The sequence below is a fragment of the Macrobrachium nipponense genome, chromosome 1 (assembly GCF_015104395.2).
Source record: "Macrobrachium nipponense isolate FS-2020 chromosome 1, ASM1510439v2, whole genome shotgun sequence".
Classification (NCBI taxonomy): domain Eukaryota; kingdom Metazoa; phylum Arthropoda; class Malacostraca; order Decapoda; family Palaemonidae; genus Macrobrachium; species Macrobrachium nipponense.
This window is the reverse complement of record NC_087200.1, coordinates 155,878,100-155,893,462: the sequence shown is the minus strand read 5'-3', so window position 1 is coordinate 155,893,462 and position 15,363 is coordinate 155,878,100. Positions and strand designations below refer to the sequence as shown.

The following is a 15,363-nucleotide window of genomic DNA, read 5'->3' as shown; positions in this document are numbered from 1 at the left end:
TGGAAGTTATGTGATACTTAAAAATTAGATTATTTCAGTTGCACACAAGTGAAATCCACAATTTTATATTCGAAAGCAATACAAGTTTCAACAAAAATAGTCTCTGAATATATACTTGTCATTTCATAATACTACTTTCTCACATTTAGAAAAATAAAACACATGAACCCAAATTGGTTGATGGGACATGAAAAGGCTACCATAACCTACATTTGTTAAAGTAGCATGTTACCCATATCCATTTAAATAATATTCTTGTGGTGAAAAAATGCATAAAAACTGCTTAAAAACTGCTAACTACTAAAAGGTCCTTAATAGACAATACAGATTAAGATCATAAATCATATTCTCTCAGCCTAAACAAACTGTAAAATTAACAAGAATTAGGCATCTGTATTGCATCTGTACCAGCAAATGAAAGAAAACTATGCACATTACTTTCAAAGCAATGTAAAGTATAAAAAATTAAAAATGTTTTAAATAATTTTTATTTTTCCTGACTAACAATCCTGCAGTCTTAACATTAAAATAAATCTAGCACATGCTGGAAACAGTAGAAAAATTCAATAGAATTATATATGCAAGGAACTGGTGGCATCTGTCCTCTATCATCAGTTAATTGGAACAGCCACCAACCCAAGTGGGGCTTCATGAGGTCTCAGTCATCTTCCAACCCAGGTAAAACTGTCAGAGGGGTGGTTAGAGATGGCCCTTAAATGTCAAGACTGCAGGTTTGTTATGAAAATACTATTTCAAAATTTTGTCATTTGTTCATACATGGAACAAACCTGGGGTCTTAACATTAAGACTTATTCTTGGTGGTAGGCAAGTATCAATTTCCAACTTGAGGTTTGCCACACCAGGTCATTCTTCTTGTATAAGAGAAATCTATGAAAGAAGATCCACACCTCTCAACTTTTTATATGTGTATATCTTAGGTTCAGGCCTTTGGGTTTTCATACAGTGCCATGGTTCATTGCATGAGTGGACGATAAAAAGCCATCTGCTCCACTAACAAACCAATGCAGTCACTTATCTAGGTTTGTTATCATCCCTCTCTTTCCTTGCTGAAGAGAGGAGTGTTATGCTACTGAAAAGTAACTTCATTTATTGAGGATTACTCTAAAAGCATGGCCACTGGACTTACCTGTATCATGCTGTTCCAGCTTATGATATGGAACAATCTTCATACAGCCCATAGGTAAAAAAAGACAGAAAGAAGAAAAGAAAAAGAGATCAGTTGTCTAATTCATTTCACTTTCACAATATCATCTTAGGCTTGATACAAAGTGTCCAATGGGGACCACTGGATGAGCTACACAGCCTGTTGAGCAGCCACCACTGGACCCAAGGAAAAAGTATCCAAGGACCTACAGGCAATATCCTTCAGTTAGAGGGAAGTGAACTTGGTTTGGTGACACCATAGACCAGCATTCAATTTTCTATGAACAGATAAATTTTTCATGAATGCTAAAGAACTCAGCCTTCTGATGTCATGCACTTTTGGTTAAAGCAATTGATGATGACGAATAAGCATTCATGATTGTTTCTTATATCCAGAACAAGAATGTATTCTTGGACACTTCTTTCTTCGCGTAGCCTGTGGTAACAAAAAGTCTTCTACATCTAGGTCTGAGATGAGTTCTTTCTAGATAAGCATGCAGTGTTCTGACAGGACATAGCAATATTTTGTCAGGGTCATCGACAACAGTCTCCCAAAGAAGATATAATAAAGGAGACAAATCTGTCATCATGAATTAAGGGACTTTGTCTTAGCAATGAATTCCAGGAAAAAATTTGAAAGCTACTGACTTCCAACATCTAGTATGTCTGACATCATATGACAGACCATGTAATTAGCCTTCCAATTTTGCTGAAGCTAAGGCTAGCAAAATGACTGTCTTCAGGGACAACAGTCTATCCATTGCCTGTTGCAATGGCTCATAGAGGGCTCAAGTAAGGCTAGCCAATAGTACAAGAGTAAAATCCTAATTGCAGGACATTAACTCTCAAGGGGAACAGAACTGCTCAAAGCTCTTAATCAGCATAGATACCCGCAAGATATAGTTATATCCATGTCCTTCATACGTAAAACTAAAGCTAAAGCAGTCCTGTAGCCCTTAATGGCTGAAACAGAAAGAAGATTTTCTGTTCTGAGAAAATCCCAGTAAATTACTATAGTATTTGTAATTTACTATTTGTTGAATCGAGGTTCCGAGAGGAGAGGTATCCCATTTTTTTCACCAATCACAGTACAGTGGACCCCCTATATTCATGTTCTCGTTATTCGCAGACTTGTGTATTTGTGGATTTCTCTATGGACCTTAGCTACCCATTATTACCCAAAATTTGCATATTCGCTGGATATTTCTATGAGAAATATCCACACATCAATATATTTTTATATCAATTTCATGACTGAATGCACTCTCTGTGATGAATCTACATATATTAAAAAAAAACAGGTATAAGCATTTTTAATGGGGTTTTCTTGTGGCTGAAGTAACAATATGCGCACTTTCAAGCGTTTTTGTAGAGTTCTAAATATTCGTGGATTCTAGCTACTTAAGGTGGGGGTGGGGGTCTGGAATGCATCCCCATGAATACGGGGGGTCCAGTGTACACGGACCACTTTCCCTGGTACACAGATATGGAGGACTTTCTGAGATAACCTGCTAGCTGAAATGCTGTTCCTCAAGAAAATCCTCTTGCTCGCAGGAGATACTTGATGGTCTCCATCTGCTTAGGGCCATAAAGGAGCTACCAGTCATCTTGAGATTGTGGGACCTCATCACTTCGTTCAGGACATAGCAAATCAGGCAAAATGGAGGAATGCATACACGACCAAGTTGTCCCATGGATGTTGCAGAGTGCCCTCCGCTAGTGCAAACGTGTCAGGAGCTACTGAGCAATAGACCTATAATTTCCTATTGAATCTTGTAGTGAAGAGGTCTATCATTAGTCTTCCCCACATCCCAAACAGCCTGTCTGCAATCTCCCGATGCAGAGACCACTCTTTTCCCCGAAACTGTCTGTCTGCTTACTTTGTCAGCCACTACATTCCTTTTGCCTGGAAAGTATCTGGCCATCAGGTCCACTGATGTAACTGGAATGTTATTAGATGAAATTGGCGAGACAACAGTCCACTTGTTCACATAAGCTCCTACTGTTGTGTTGTCTGACATCAGTAAAATGGAGTGCTCTGTCACCCCCCCCCCCCTGAAACTGCTGAAGTAATAGGAAAGCTGTTGTCAACTCCAGCACACTGATGTGTAGTTGACTGTCTTGCTGACCCCACTTCCCAGAGGTCAGGTCAGCTGCTCCTCTAGATCAGAGGTTCCTAAACTTGACCATAACAAGGGACCCCCCATATGATGAGTCCCAGCTGAGGGCCCCACCCAACCCAATTCAAAAGCTACCATTATTGGGATACCCAGAACAATGAAGTACATTTAATATTTGCCTATTCATGCACAAAGCAAGTATAAGTAAATGTATAAAATATTTTCCTAATTTTTTTTGTTGCTTTAAATTTGATACAAACTAAAATTGGTAAAAACCGCCATATTTTTTCTGGAGTTGAAAAACTATTAAATTTTTCATTGTCACAAACCCCCTAGGACCTTCTCCTGGACCCTAGGGAACCACTGTCCTAAATGAGCTCCCCAATGTTCGGAAGAAGCGTCTGAGAACAGTAAAGTTCTGGAGAGGCATCCCCACAGTCAGATTGTTGTCATCCAACCACCACAGTACTAGATGGCTTCTGACCTCTGACGACAATGGGACTTGCATGTGAGGGGAATCGCTTACTGGAGACCAAAACTCCTTTAGTCTCCACTGTAGCAATTGCAGATGTAGCAACCATGAGGAACAAGTTTCTCCAGAGAAGTCAACAGGCCTAGAGCAACCTGCTACTGTTTCACTGGTTGTGTTTGTTCAGAGAGAAAGGCAAGAGCTACCATCCTGAACTTCTCTATCCTCTGCTCAGATGGAAAAACTCTCAATGCATTTGAGTCTATCATCATTCCTGGTATAGAATCTTCTGACCGGGGCTTAGATTTGACTTTTCCAGATTTACCACAATGCCTAAGCTGTGGCAAAACTGAAGTAGTTGAACCCAGTCTTGAATCAGCTTTTTTCTTGGAACTCACTAAGACCAGCCAGTCATCAAGATATCTTTAGAAGTCTGATCCCCTGAGAATAAGCTCATGCTGACACCAAAGCAAATACTCTTGTGAACACCTGCGGAGACGTTGTCAAACCAAAGCAGAGAACCTTGAATTGGAAAACCTCTTCCCCAAAACTGAAATGAGAAAACTTCTGGGAGGAAGGATGGATAGAGACCTGGAAGTATACATCCTTCAAACCTACAGTCAGCATAAAGTTGTCACTGACTGCTGCTGAGACTGTTTGTGGAGTCTCCATTTTGCACTTCGCCATATTGACGAGCATGTTCAATGTTGACAGATCTATGACTGACCTCCACTCACCACTGGCCTTCAGAACCAGGAAAATTTGGCAGGAGAATCCTGATGAAGGGTGCTCTACTTGCTCTACTGCTCCCTTCTCCATCATCTTCTGAAAGAGGAAGAGTAAATTCGAATGAGAGTAGATAACCTACCCAAAAGGCATCTACTACCTATGGCTCCACCCTGTAACTCTGCCACATAGCCCAATGGCTCGCCAGGCATCCCCAAATGGTGGCAATGAGTGGGGAGAGGTGTCCACTCTATCGTCTCATACCTCTGCCTCTGCCCCGATTTCCCCTCACTCTTGTAGCCCTGCTCTGATAGGGTTGTTGTTGAGCTTGCTTTTTCAATGAAGTGACCGATTGAGGAGGATTAGGTGCAGGAACTGGTCTCGCAATCTTCCTGTCTAGGTTGTTGGGTCTGTGGTCCGATATTAGGTTTAGACCCAGCAGGTATATACTTCCTGCCTGCTGAACTAGGCTATCATTCATATCCATCCTACATCTGTCAATGGCCACCTCTAGTGTATCCTTCGACAAAAGCAACTAAGACTATAATTGAAGGTATATTTTTGTTTGAACTATAAAATTAAACAGTGAAATATTAAAATAGAGTTATAAACATTTTAGTTTAAGGGGTACAGGGCATTCGGCAGTTATAACCCAGTTGTAAGCATTTTTAGAGGGCATTTTTGCATTTCTGCTGAAGGGTTTGGAACCTATTCCCACATAAAAGTGGGGGAGCACTGTATGTGGATAACATTCATACAAAGAATTCAAATATGCTAAGACCTTTTGCTAATAGTAAATGCGAAGTAGTACCACAATAAGGAATCCACATCTACTGACCAGGCCACCTTGGCTAGGGCTGCATACTTTCTCCTCAAAAATATATTTGCCCATACATTCTAACACTCAGATTCATAATGTATGAGATTCTCACTCACTGAACTCTTTGTTGAAGTGGGCAAAGTGAGTTTGGCCACAGCCATAGACCATAAATCCAACCAAGATGCTGTCTGGAAGATTTTAAGATACTGTCATCTCTAAAGTAGTCGCTTCTTGACACGTTGAAGAGGGACACTCTGTCCTAACCTGATCCAAAGTTAGGCCAGGTTGTTCATGCAGAAACAACAACCCATCTACTTGGTAAAACCATGTTAAGTTTTCACGTGGTAGTTTAAGAGCTGAGAGGTGTACACACATCAAGTGGTTTTACCTCATTTCCAAAGGTTCTGAAGTTTCTTTTTGGCAGCTCAAGCAATGTGTTCAATAAGTACAGTTGTTTTATATATTTCGTAATTTAAAGGATATAAAATTGGGCACAGATGTAAGTTTTGTGATGAACTTTTATATATATATATATATATATATATATATATATACTATATATATATATATATATATATATATATATATAGATATATATATATATATATATATATATATATAAATATGTGTGTGTGTGTGTGTGTGTGTGCTCAATGTCAAAATGGTACTCAAGGTGAAGGTTGCACTCCAGGTTAAGACTGCTCAAGGTCAAGGTAATACTCAAAGTCAAGGTAGTGTGCAGTCTTCTGCATGTACAATTTCTGATACAGTGTTGCAATCGATTTTGCCTGTGCAATTACAAGTAAAGGGTAGTGACAATGTAGTACAAACTTATGCTTTTTATAATAAAGGCAGTACAGGCCTTCACTATATTCATAGCAACACAAAAAGGTCAGGGTTATAAGAGAGTGCTCCCAGCCTAAGCAATGGTGGTGAGTAAGCTCCAGCGATAACCCTGCTGATGTGGCATCAAAAGGTATTAGTGTACAGCAGTTTATGCAGTAAGACGAATGGTTTCATGGCCCATTATTTATTGCATCTGACTGTTTGCCTTCACAGGAGTATGTGTGTGCAGATTGTGTTGATGGCGAGAATGAACATGTGTCTGCAATCACAACTTCTGAGGAATGTCATGGGTTTATAAGATTGATTGAATATTACTCTTCATGGTCAATGTTACTAAAGGCAGTATTTCAACAACTGAAGTAAATTCTTAAGAGGTAAAAGGAAAGATTGTGCAACCAATGATGCTGAAAGGGCAATCATAATGTATGTTCAACAGGAGGCGTTTGGTGATGAAGCGAAGGCTTTGTCAAGGGTATTGTCAGTTGGCAAGAGTAGTCCAATATATAAGCTTGATCCCTTTCTTGATTCTGAGGATGGCTTATTGAAGGTTGGAGGTAGGATAAGAAGGGCTCATATTCCACAGTCTGCCAAACGTTCCATACTGTTGCTGAAGAAGCAAGATGTGACTATATTGTTGACACTACATGAGCATGAATTATTAGCTCATTCAGGTAGAAACCATGTTTTCTCAAATCTTCGGCAGAAGTATTGAATCATCAATTAATGCAACTGTCAGGAACGTGTTATTTCATTGTGTTACTTGCAGGAAGTTTAAAGAACCAGCTTCAAGTCAAAGGATGGCTGATCTTCCAGCAGATCAATTGGAACCTTTACTACCATTCAGTAATGTTGGTATTGACTTCATTGGACCCTATTACATCAAGGAAGGAAGGAAGAAAGGAGTTAAAAAGAGGTATGGTGTAATATTTACCTACTTGGTTAGTAGGTCAGTTAATATTGAAACTGCAAACACCTTACAATCTGATTCTTTCATAAATGCTTTGCGAAGATTTGTTGCTCGAAGAGGTCATCCCAAAGTTATCAGATGTGTTAACGGAACCAACTTTCATGGGGCTGAAAGAGAACTTAAGGCAGCTCTTGGTGAGATGACAGAAAAGGAGATTGAGAAGTATTTGTGGCATCATCACACTGAATGGAAATTCAATCCACCTGCAGCAAACCACATGGGTGGTTGTTGGGAGCGCCATATCAGAACGGTTAGAAAAGTGCTGTCTGCACAGCTGAAGGAATTTGATGAAAGGCTAAATGATGAAAGTTTATGGACTCTGCTTTGTGAGGTTAAGAATATTGTCAATTCAAGACCGTTAACCACTGTAAGTGACAGTGTTGATGACCTTGAGCCACTAACTCCAAACCATTTGTTGATTCCAAAATCTTATGTGGTCCCTCCCCTTGGTTTGTTTCAAAAGTATGATGTTGACATGAGGCGAAGGTGATGTGTTCAATATCTGACTAAACTGTTTTGATCAAAATTTAGAATGGAGTATTTGAGCACTTTACAGACAAGACAAAAGTGGAATGAACCAAGAAGAAATCTAGTTGTTGGTGATGTGGTCTTGGTAAAGAATGACATTAAACCAAGGTTTCAGTGGCCAATGGGACGAGTAATAGATGTGTATCCTGATGACAAAGGAACAATTTGCAGTGCCTAGATTAAGACATGTTTTTCAGTTATTGTCAGTCCTATTCAAAAGCTGGTGTTATTAGTTGAAGGCTAAGACTTTCATGTTAAATGTGACGTGGTATTATGTTATGTTCTCAAGGCCTATCATTTGATATAATATATTTGAGTTATGGTGTTTAATTTTGTTTAGGTGAATATGTGAGTCATAAAAGTATTTTGAATTTTAAGGGTTTGTATTGTAACTTAAAGGTTATTTATTGCATCTGTATGAGTAGGTGTATATTTTGATTGACAGGTTTAATTTGTTCATGGGGCTAAGTATGCTAATGCAGAAACAAAAACCCATCTAGTTCGTAAAACCATGTCGTTAGTTTTCAAGTGGTAATTTAAGAAATGAGAAGTGTACACACACATCAAGTGTTTTACCACACTTCCTAAGGTTCTGAAGTTTCTTTTTGGCAGCTCAAGCAATGTGTTCAATGAGTACAGTTGTTTTATATATTTCATAATTTAAAAGATATATAGTTGGGCACACAGATGTAAGTTTTGTGATTGACTTTATATATATATATATATATATATATATATATATATATATATATATATATATATATATATATATATATATATATATATATTTCCTCTATATGTCTTATCATTCATGGAGGTGTTAAAAAATGTAAATTAATTTTTTTTGACATTTGACATTTGTATATTCTATAAATATGCTAAAAACGTGATATAACTAAGGAGATTTATTGTGGTAATGAAATTAATTTTTTATTGTGGTAATGAAATTAATTAGAGTTTATAAAGGTGTATTTAACTAACTTTTGTGAGCTATATCGAGGTAATGCCACTTAGTGAATATTATGGATTATTATTATTTGATAATGTATCTAAGGGTCTGCAATAATTCCTTTCAGGAATGAACCTACTACTACTACTACCACCACTAATACTACTACTGCCAAATGGAAAAAAGGTTCAAGTTGAGTTTCGGAACAATAGGTGTCGTATAGTATATCCTACGACAAAAAAGAGGAGCTGGAAGAAACTTGGAAGATCAGTTCAACCTTAATGAACTATTCCTGCCTGCAATCAATGCATTCACATGTTGTAGAACTGAATCAGCATGACTGGAGCATGGTAACTCAAAGGAAGTCTTAACATTCTTATTAGGTCCTAGCAGCACTTCAATACCTGTTGGAGCAATTGTGGAAGGAGTTTCAGTCCTCTTAGAGAGATTATAGAACTGATGAATCAGATCTGTAACCTCTGCATAAGGGGAAAGGAAATCCTGGGTATCCATATCCAGCTGAAGTGGAGGGAATAGGAAGATCTCGAAGACTAACTCTGGAAAATGATGAACCTCTCTCCAATGACGTGACAGACATTAATCTTCCCATGGCCTGGTTATGTATGTCCCCGGCCTGGGGAGGACGAACATCAGCTGTGGTCTCTGCTTCTTGATCTTGAATGCGAACATCGGCCATGGTCCCTGCTCCCCAATCCTGAATGAGAATGTTGGCTTCTCATCACATCCAACTGTTCCTGAGACAAATCATGACTGTGCCTACTCTAGCTCCTTCGGTCTTGACTCACTGAAGTAGAGCCGTGAACACTACTGGGTGAACGTGACCTGGAATGACAGTCTGACGGACGATTATTAATACCATCCCCTGCAGGCCTAGAAACATCATGGACGTTTGCCACTGCATGGACATTCACCATTGCACGGTCGTTACCAGAAGAATCTGTAACCTGCAATCTCGATTGGAGTGTTGACATCCTTCCTTCAAACTTTAATAGGCAAGCAGGCAAAACAGGTACTACTACATGTTTCCCGTTAGCAAGAGGCCTTAACATATCTGAATCCTTCGTATGAGTGTTATCCACATACAGTGATCCCCAACTTTTATGCGGGAATACATAGGTAACAAAACCTAAGGTGGAAATGTAAAATCCATGGAAATGCAAAAATCCCCCTCTAAAAACGCTTAAAACTGGCTTAAACTGCCAAATATCCTGTACCCCGTAAACTAAAATGCTTATAACTGTCTATTTTAACACTTCACTGCTTAATTTTATAGTTCAAACAAAAATATAGCTTAAATTATCCTACTAAAACAGCTTAATATAATTTCAAACAAAAAACCCTTAACTATCATCCCAAAATATCCTAGGTCATCTTAGATTAGGACCCTTTTATAACACTCTTAAGTATACACACCCCATAATATGCTTATAAAAATTATTACCTCAGTTTAAAATATATTAATTTAAACGGCAAAATATCTATAAAATGTTTAATACAAATAAATATTTAATACAAATTAACCCTTTAACGATTAAAATTGTCTGTTGTATGCCGATTGGATGTATGGTACGTCGATGAAAAAAGTTTTTTTAAAAATTTGCGGAAAAATAGTTATAGGCCTACTAGGTGAAAACTTTTGAATCCTGCGCCTTGGGTAGTGCTGGGAGTTCACGGATCAAGCTGCTGTTTTGTTTACCAGCGTGACCCAGATGCGCATGCACGAAATGCCTCCTTCTCGCATCAGCCAACATCAGTACCCAAGATGACCTCGCTCCTCAACGCCGTTCCGTGCGGCCTTGTGTGGGCAAAAGTATTCAAGGACCACAACGTGTGTCTCGTGTCCCTTTAGTAACCCCTAGGAAGCATCGGGGTGTCCTTAGGGGCATTCGTAGGCATTTGGGAGGCCTCGAACCAAAGGACATTGACGATTACTTATTAGAGCTCAATCGGCAGCATGTCGCAAGTCCTCATTTTGATGGCGGTTGGTCATCTAGTGACGAGGACATCACTCCCGATATTAGTGATGATGAATATTTGCCCCCAATGTCCATTCGAGGGTCACATCCCGAAAGTGAGCTCAAATTTAGTGGTTTTAGTGCGTATGAAGGGGAATCTGAGGAGGAGGAGGAGGAGGAGATAACGTCGTCTAGTTTTGTCGCCGATGACGACACAGAAAGAGAGGGCCTAAGTGAAGGAGATGGGCCAGTGGGGGGGTTTTGAGTGCGAAAATGTGCCCGAGCACGTGCGCGGGCACGTAGAAAGTCGGAGCGTCGCACCAGCCAAGGTGAAGGTCGGTTGTCCGAGAGCGACGAGGGGTGGTCAGAGGACCCCACCCCACCTAACATGCGCCCATTCACAGCAGCACCTGGGCTCACCGTACCTGTTCCTCTCACTGCTCTGGGGTTCATTCAGCTGTTCCTGATGCGGGAATTGATGGAATACCTGGTAGCAGAGACAGTGGACTACTCTCGGTACTGCCGTGACGAACTACGGATGACATTTTCATATCGCTGGCAGGGCTGCAACCTCACCGAAATGACACATTTTTTGGGGCTCCACATTTTTTTTGGTATGATGCCTGCTGCCGACGTCAGGCAATACTGGAGGCGGAATTTTTTTTTTAAGTATGCCCAATGTGCCCGGCATTATGCCCCGTGATAGTTTCCTGGCGTTGGACAGGTATTTCAACACCTTCAACCGAAGGGCCATACCCCGGAATAACCCCGATCGCCTCATCTTAGTCCCGCCCAGTGTTTGAGTACATTTGTGAACAGTGCAAAATTCTTGTGGTTCCTGGCAAGAACCTTTCTTTGGATGAGGGGATGATGCCTTACAAAGGACGTCTTAGCATTAAAGTGTATAACCCCAAGAAGCCGAAGAAATATGGAGTGAAACTTTTTTTTATTACGGAGTCCAACACTGGATACGTCGTGGACTTCTTGGTGTATTCCGGGGTCTTCTCCACGCTGCGTGACACTGTATTCAGTCTTCTTTATGGATAATTATTATAACCCGGTATCCCTGGCCCAGGAACTGTATGAGGCAGGTGTGCACGTCAGTGGTACCCTTCGGTTGGTGTGTGGGGCCCTGAATGTCCTCAAGAGGTTCACTAGCCATCCGCAATATCTGGCAAGAGGAGAGACAGAGTGGCGGCGGAAGGGAGCTGTCTTCGTCATCTGATGGAAGGGGGTCCGACTCGTCCCCATGATTACAACGAGACATGAACCCATCCAAGAGGAGATCATCCAGCGGAAGAAGACACGTCGGCAGGGCTGAGTTATGTATGAGGAGTTTCGTGTGGAGCGGCCTACCGTCATTGGGCACTACAATAGCCACATGGGAGGAATTGATCTCTTTGATCAACTCATCCAGTATTATCCCTTCGCCAGGAGAACCAGGTGGACACAGAAGCTCCTCAAATACATTCTTCAGTTGGCCCTCCAGAATGCCTACATCCTCTACTGTGGGTACTACAATCCAGATCTCCGGAGGTTGTCCCACATCAAGTTTCTCGAGGTAGCCGGGAATGCCCTCATCAACTTTAATCCCGATGAGTGGCCTTCCATCACTGCCCCCCTGTCCCAAGCTGCAGATCTGCCCCTAGAGGAAAGGGCAGATGTTAGGAGGGCCAACTTCGGTCGTCCTGCTCCTACCGCTGCTGCTGCTGCTGCTGCTGCTGCTGCTGCTGCTACTGCTGCTGCTGCCGCCGCCCCTGCTGCCACTACCCCTGCTGCCACTGCCCCTGCTGCCGCCGCCCCTGCTGCTGCCACCGCCCCTTGATGATCCCGCCCCCGCTCAGATGACTTCTCGTCGGATAGCGGATCCTGTGTGTCGGCTGCAGCCAGGGGATCACACACTGGAGCTCCTACAAGGGCGCAGGCAGAAACGGTGCCGGGTGTGCCATATGAATGGCAGAAGGAGAGACACCCCGTTCTTCTGTCACACCTGCAAAATAGCTCTTTGCAGGTTCGGGGAGTGTGAGCACAAGTACCACAATGCGGTCATATATTGGAGTGTGCCTGACGTACCAACAGCGGAGGGCCCAGCGGCGGCGGCCCATCAGCAGTAAGGCCGCGTGTCTCCCTCCTCCACCTGTACCTCGTAATGCCCAGAGGAAAAAAATGCAAGACTTCAATGGAGGAGGGAAAAAACAAGAATAGTACGAAGAGTCAGGATTACGAGTGAGTATTCTGCATTTATTTTATATTTAGTTTTATATTTACAGTATATATATTTTATATATCTGTATCTATTGATGTATTTTATATGTTATTTCATTTTATGCAAAAAGAAAAGTTTCACACCTGCATTACTTTTAGTTATGCATTCGTACCAAAATACCAAAATAGAAAAATGTAATTATGATATATTATATATATATATAATAATATATATAGATATATTATATAATGATATAATATATATATATATTTATATTTATATATATATATATATATATTCATTAATTATATATTATACTATATATATATATATATATATATATATATATATATATATATATACTATATATATTATATATATATATTGGTATTTTTGGGTAAGCAAAAAATCTAACATTCTAGTAATATTCAATCATTTATCTTGATTTTGAAACAAATTGGAAGTCACTAGCACAATATTTTGATTTATGGTGAATTTTCGAAAAAACTTTTTCCTTCCCTCCGTGCGTGGCATCTCCGCCACAAATCTCCTAAATGCTTACGTCGCATTCCCGTAATATTTACTCCATTTCATATTAGCCGTTTCATAGAGTTGTATATATGAAAATGTGCGGAATTTCATGAAGAATACAACAAAATATAATTTGAGGTGGTAGCTTTTATAATTTTTGGAATATTTGCATAAAAATTACGATAAATAGAAAAAAATCGACGTTCGGTCAACTTTGACTCGACCAAAATGGTCGAAAAACGCAATTGTAAGCTAAAACTCTTATAGTCTGGTAATATTCAATTATTTATCTTCATTTTGCAACAATATTTTGATTTATAGTGAATTTTTGAAAAAAATTTTCCTTCCCTCTGCGCGCGGATTTTCCGCCGTAAATCTCCGAAATGCTTATGTCACATTCTCGTAATATTTGCTCCATTTCATATTAGCCGTTATATAGAGTTTTATATATGAAAATGTGTGCAATTTCATGTAGAATACAACAAAAAAATAATTAATGGTTGTAGCTTTCCTTTTTTTTAAAATATTTGCAAATAACTCACGATAAATAGAAAAAATTCAAAGTTCGGTCAACTTTGACTCAACCGAAATGTTCGAAAAACGCAATTGTAAGCTAAACGTCTTACAGTCTAGTAATATTCAATCATTTATCTTCATTTTGAACAAATTTGAAGTCTCTAGCACAATATTTTGATTTATGGTGAATTTAAAAAAAAAAACCTTTTTCCTTCCCTCCGCCGCAAATCTCCGAAATGCTTACTTCGCATTCTCGTAATATTTGCTCCATTTTATATTAGCTATTTCATAGAGTTTTATATATGAAAACGTGTGCAATTTCATGTAGAATACAACAAAAAATAATTGAAGGTTGTAGCTTTTCTCATTTTTGAAATATTTGCATATAAATACAGATAAATAAAAAAAAATTCTACATTCAGTCAACTTCAACTCGACCGAAATTTTCGAATAATGCAATTGTAAGCTAAAACTCTTACAGTCTAGTAATATTCAATCATTTATCTTCATTTTGAAACAAATTAGAAGTCTCTAGAATAATATTTCGATTTATGGTGAATTTTTGAAAGAAACATTTTTTTATGTCCGTGAGTTACGAATTCATGCATCATTTTGTGATAATATTTTCTTTGTGTTGCTTTGATCGTTTTACAATGTGTTATATACCAAAATGATTGCAATACAACGAAAAAAAAATTCAACAAAAAAAAATTAACTTGTTAGCTTTAACCGTTTTGCTCACAGCGCGATTTGAATACAATTATATATGAATTTTTTTTTTCGCACTGTCATATATACCAATATTTATACATGAAAATGATATTTTTTTTCATTTCTGATGGTTCCATACTAAACTTCAGGAAATGACAAAAATAGAGTAAAAAATGAACTCTTAATCTTGAAAACTAAGCGTGCTGTGATTTAAAAAAAAAAAAAAAAAAAAAACAAATTTTTTCCGCTTCGGCGCTCACTCCCGAACCCCGCCGGCATACGGGAGACAATTTTTAAAATACCTCTTCGGCGTTTAAGGGTTAAATAAATCTGTCTTACTGAACATATGACAATTAATCAAGTTACCCCTGTACTGTTACATAATATTAGCCTTTTTCTCTCATAGAAGTAAATTATCACTAATTTGCATTTTTGTGTAGAACAACACTGTTTATTCACTATTGACTGTATTTTATCATATATTGTGTTCGTGACTAAATAGTATAGATTTTTATCATAAAAATAATTTACAGTGTACTTATAGCAATAGATATAGAGGGGAGAGATTAGACAGACAAGTGATAATCGTGCGCACGTAAGGTGCCATGGTTATGCAATGATTCTCAGAAATGGCAGCAGCAGCGACTACAGAAACCAGCAACAACAAAGCCACTTCTGGCATCCAGTGCTAGGCCATCAACTGTGTTCCATACAGAAACAGGATGACACAAGTGCAGGGGATCATATTTCACAAGATAGTTACTTTTTTTCTTTCATGAAAATCTTTATAACTGTTCTGAATGTCTAAAACATGAGTAGCACACGGCTGGGTCT

At 39.1% G+C, this 15,363-nt stretch overlaps 1 protein-coding gene across 1 annotated transcript in view; it reads right to left on the bottom strand.

Annotated features, from left to right (window-relative positions):
• LOC135219776 (basement membrane-specific heparan sulfate proteoglycan core protein-like) overlaps nucleotides 1-15,363 on the bottom strand; it is a gene marked incomplete in the record, with an annotated part of 1,285,796 nt that overhangs the window by 823,701 nt on the left and 446,732 nt on the right.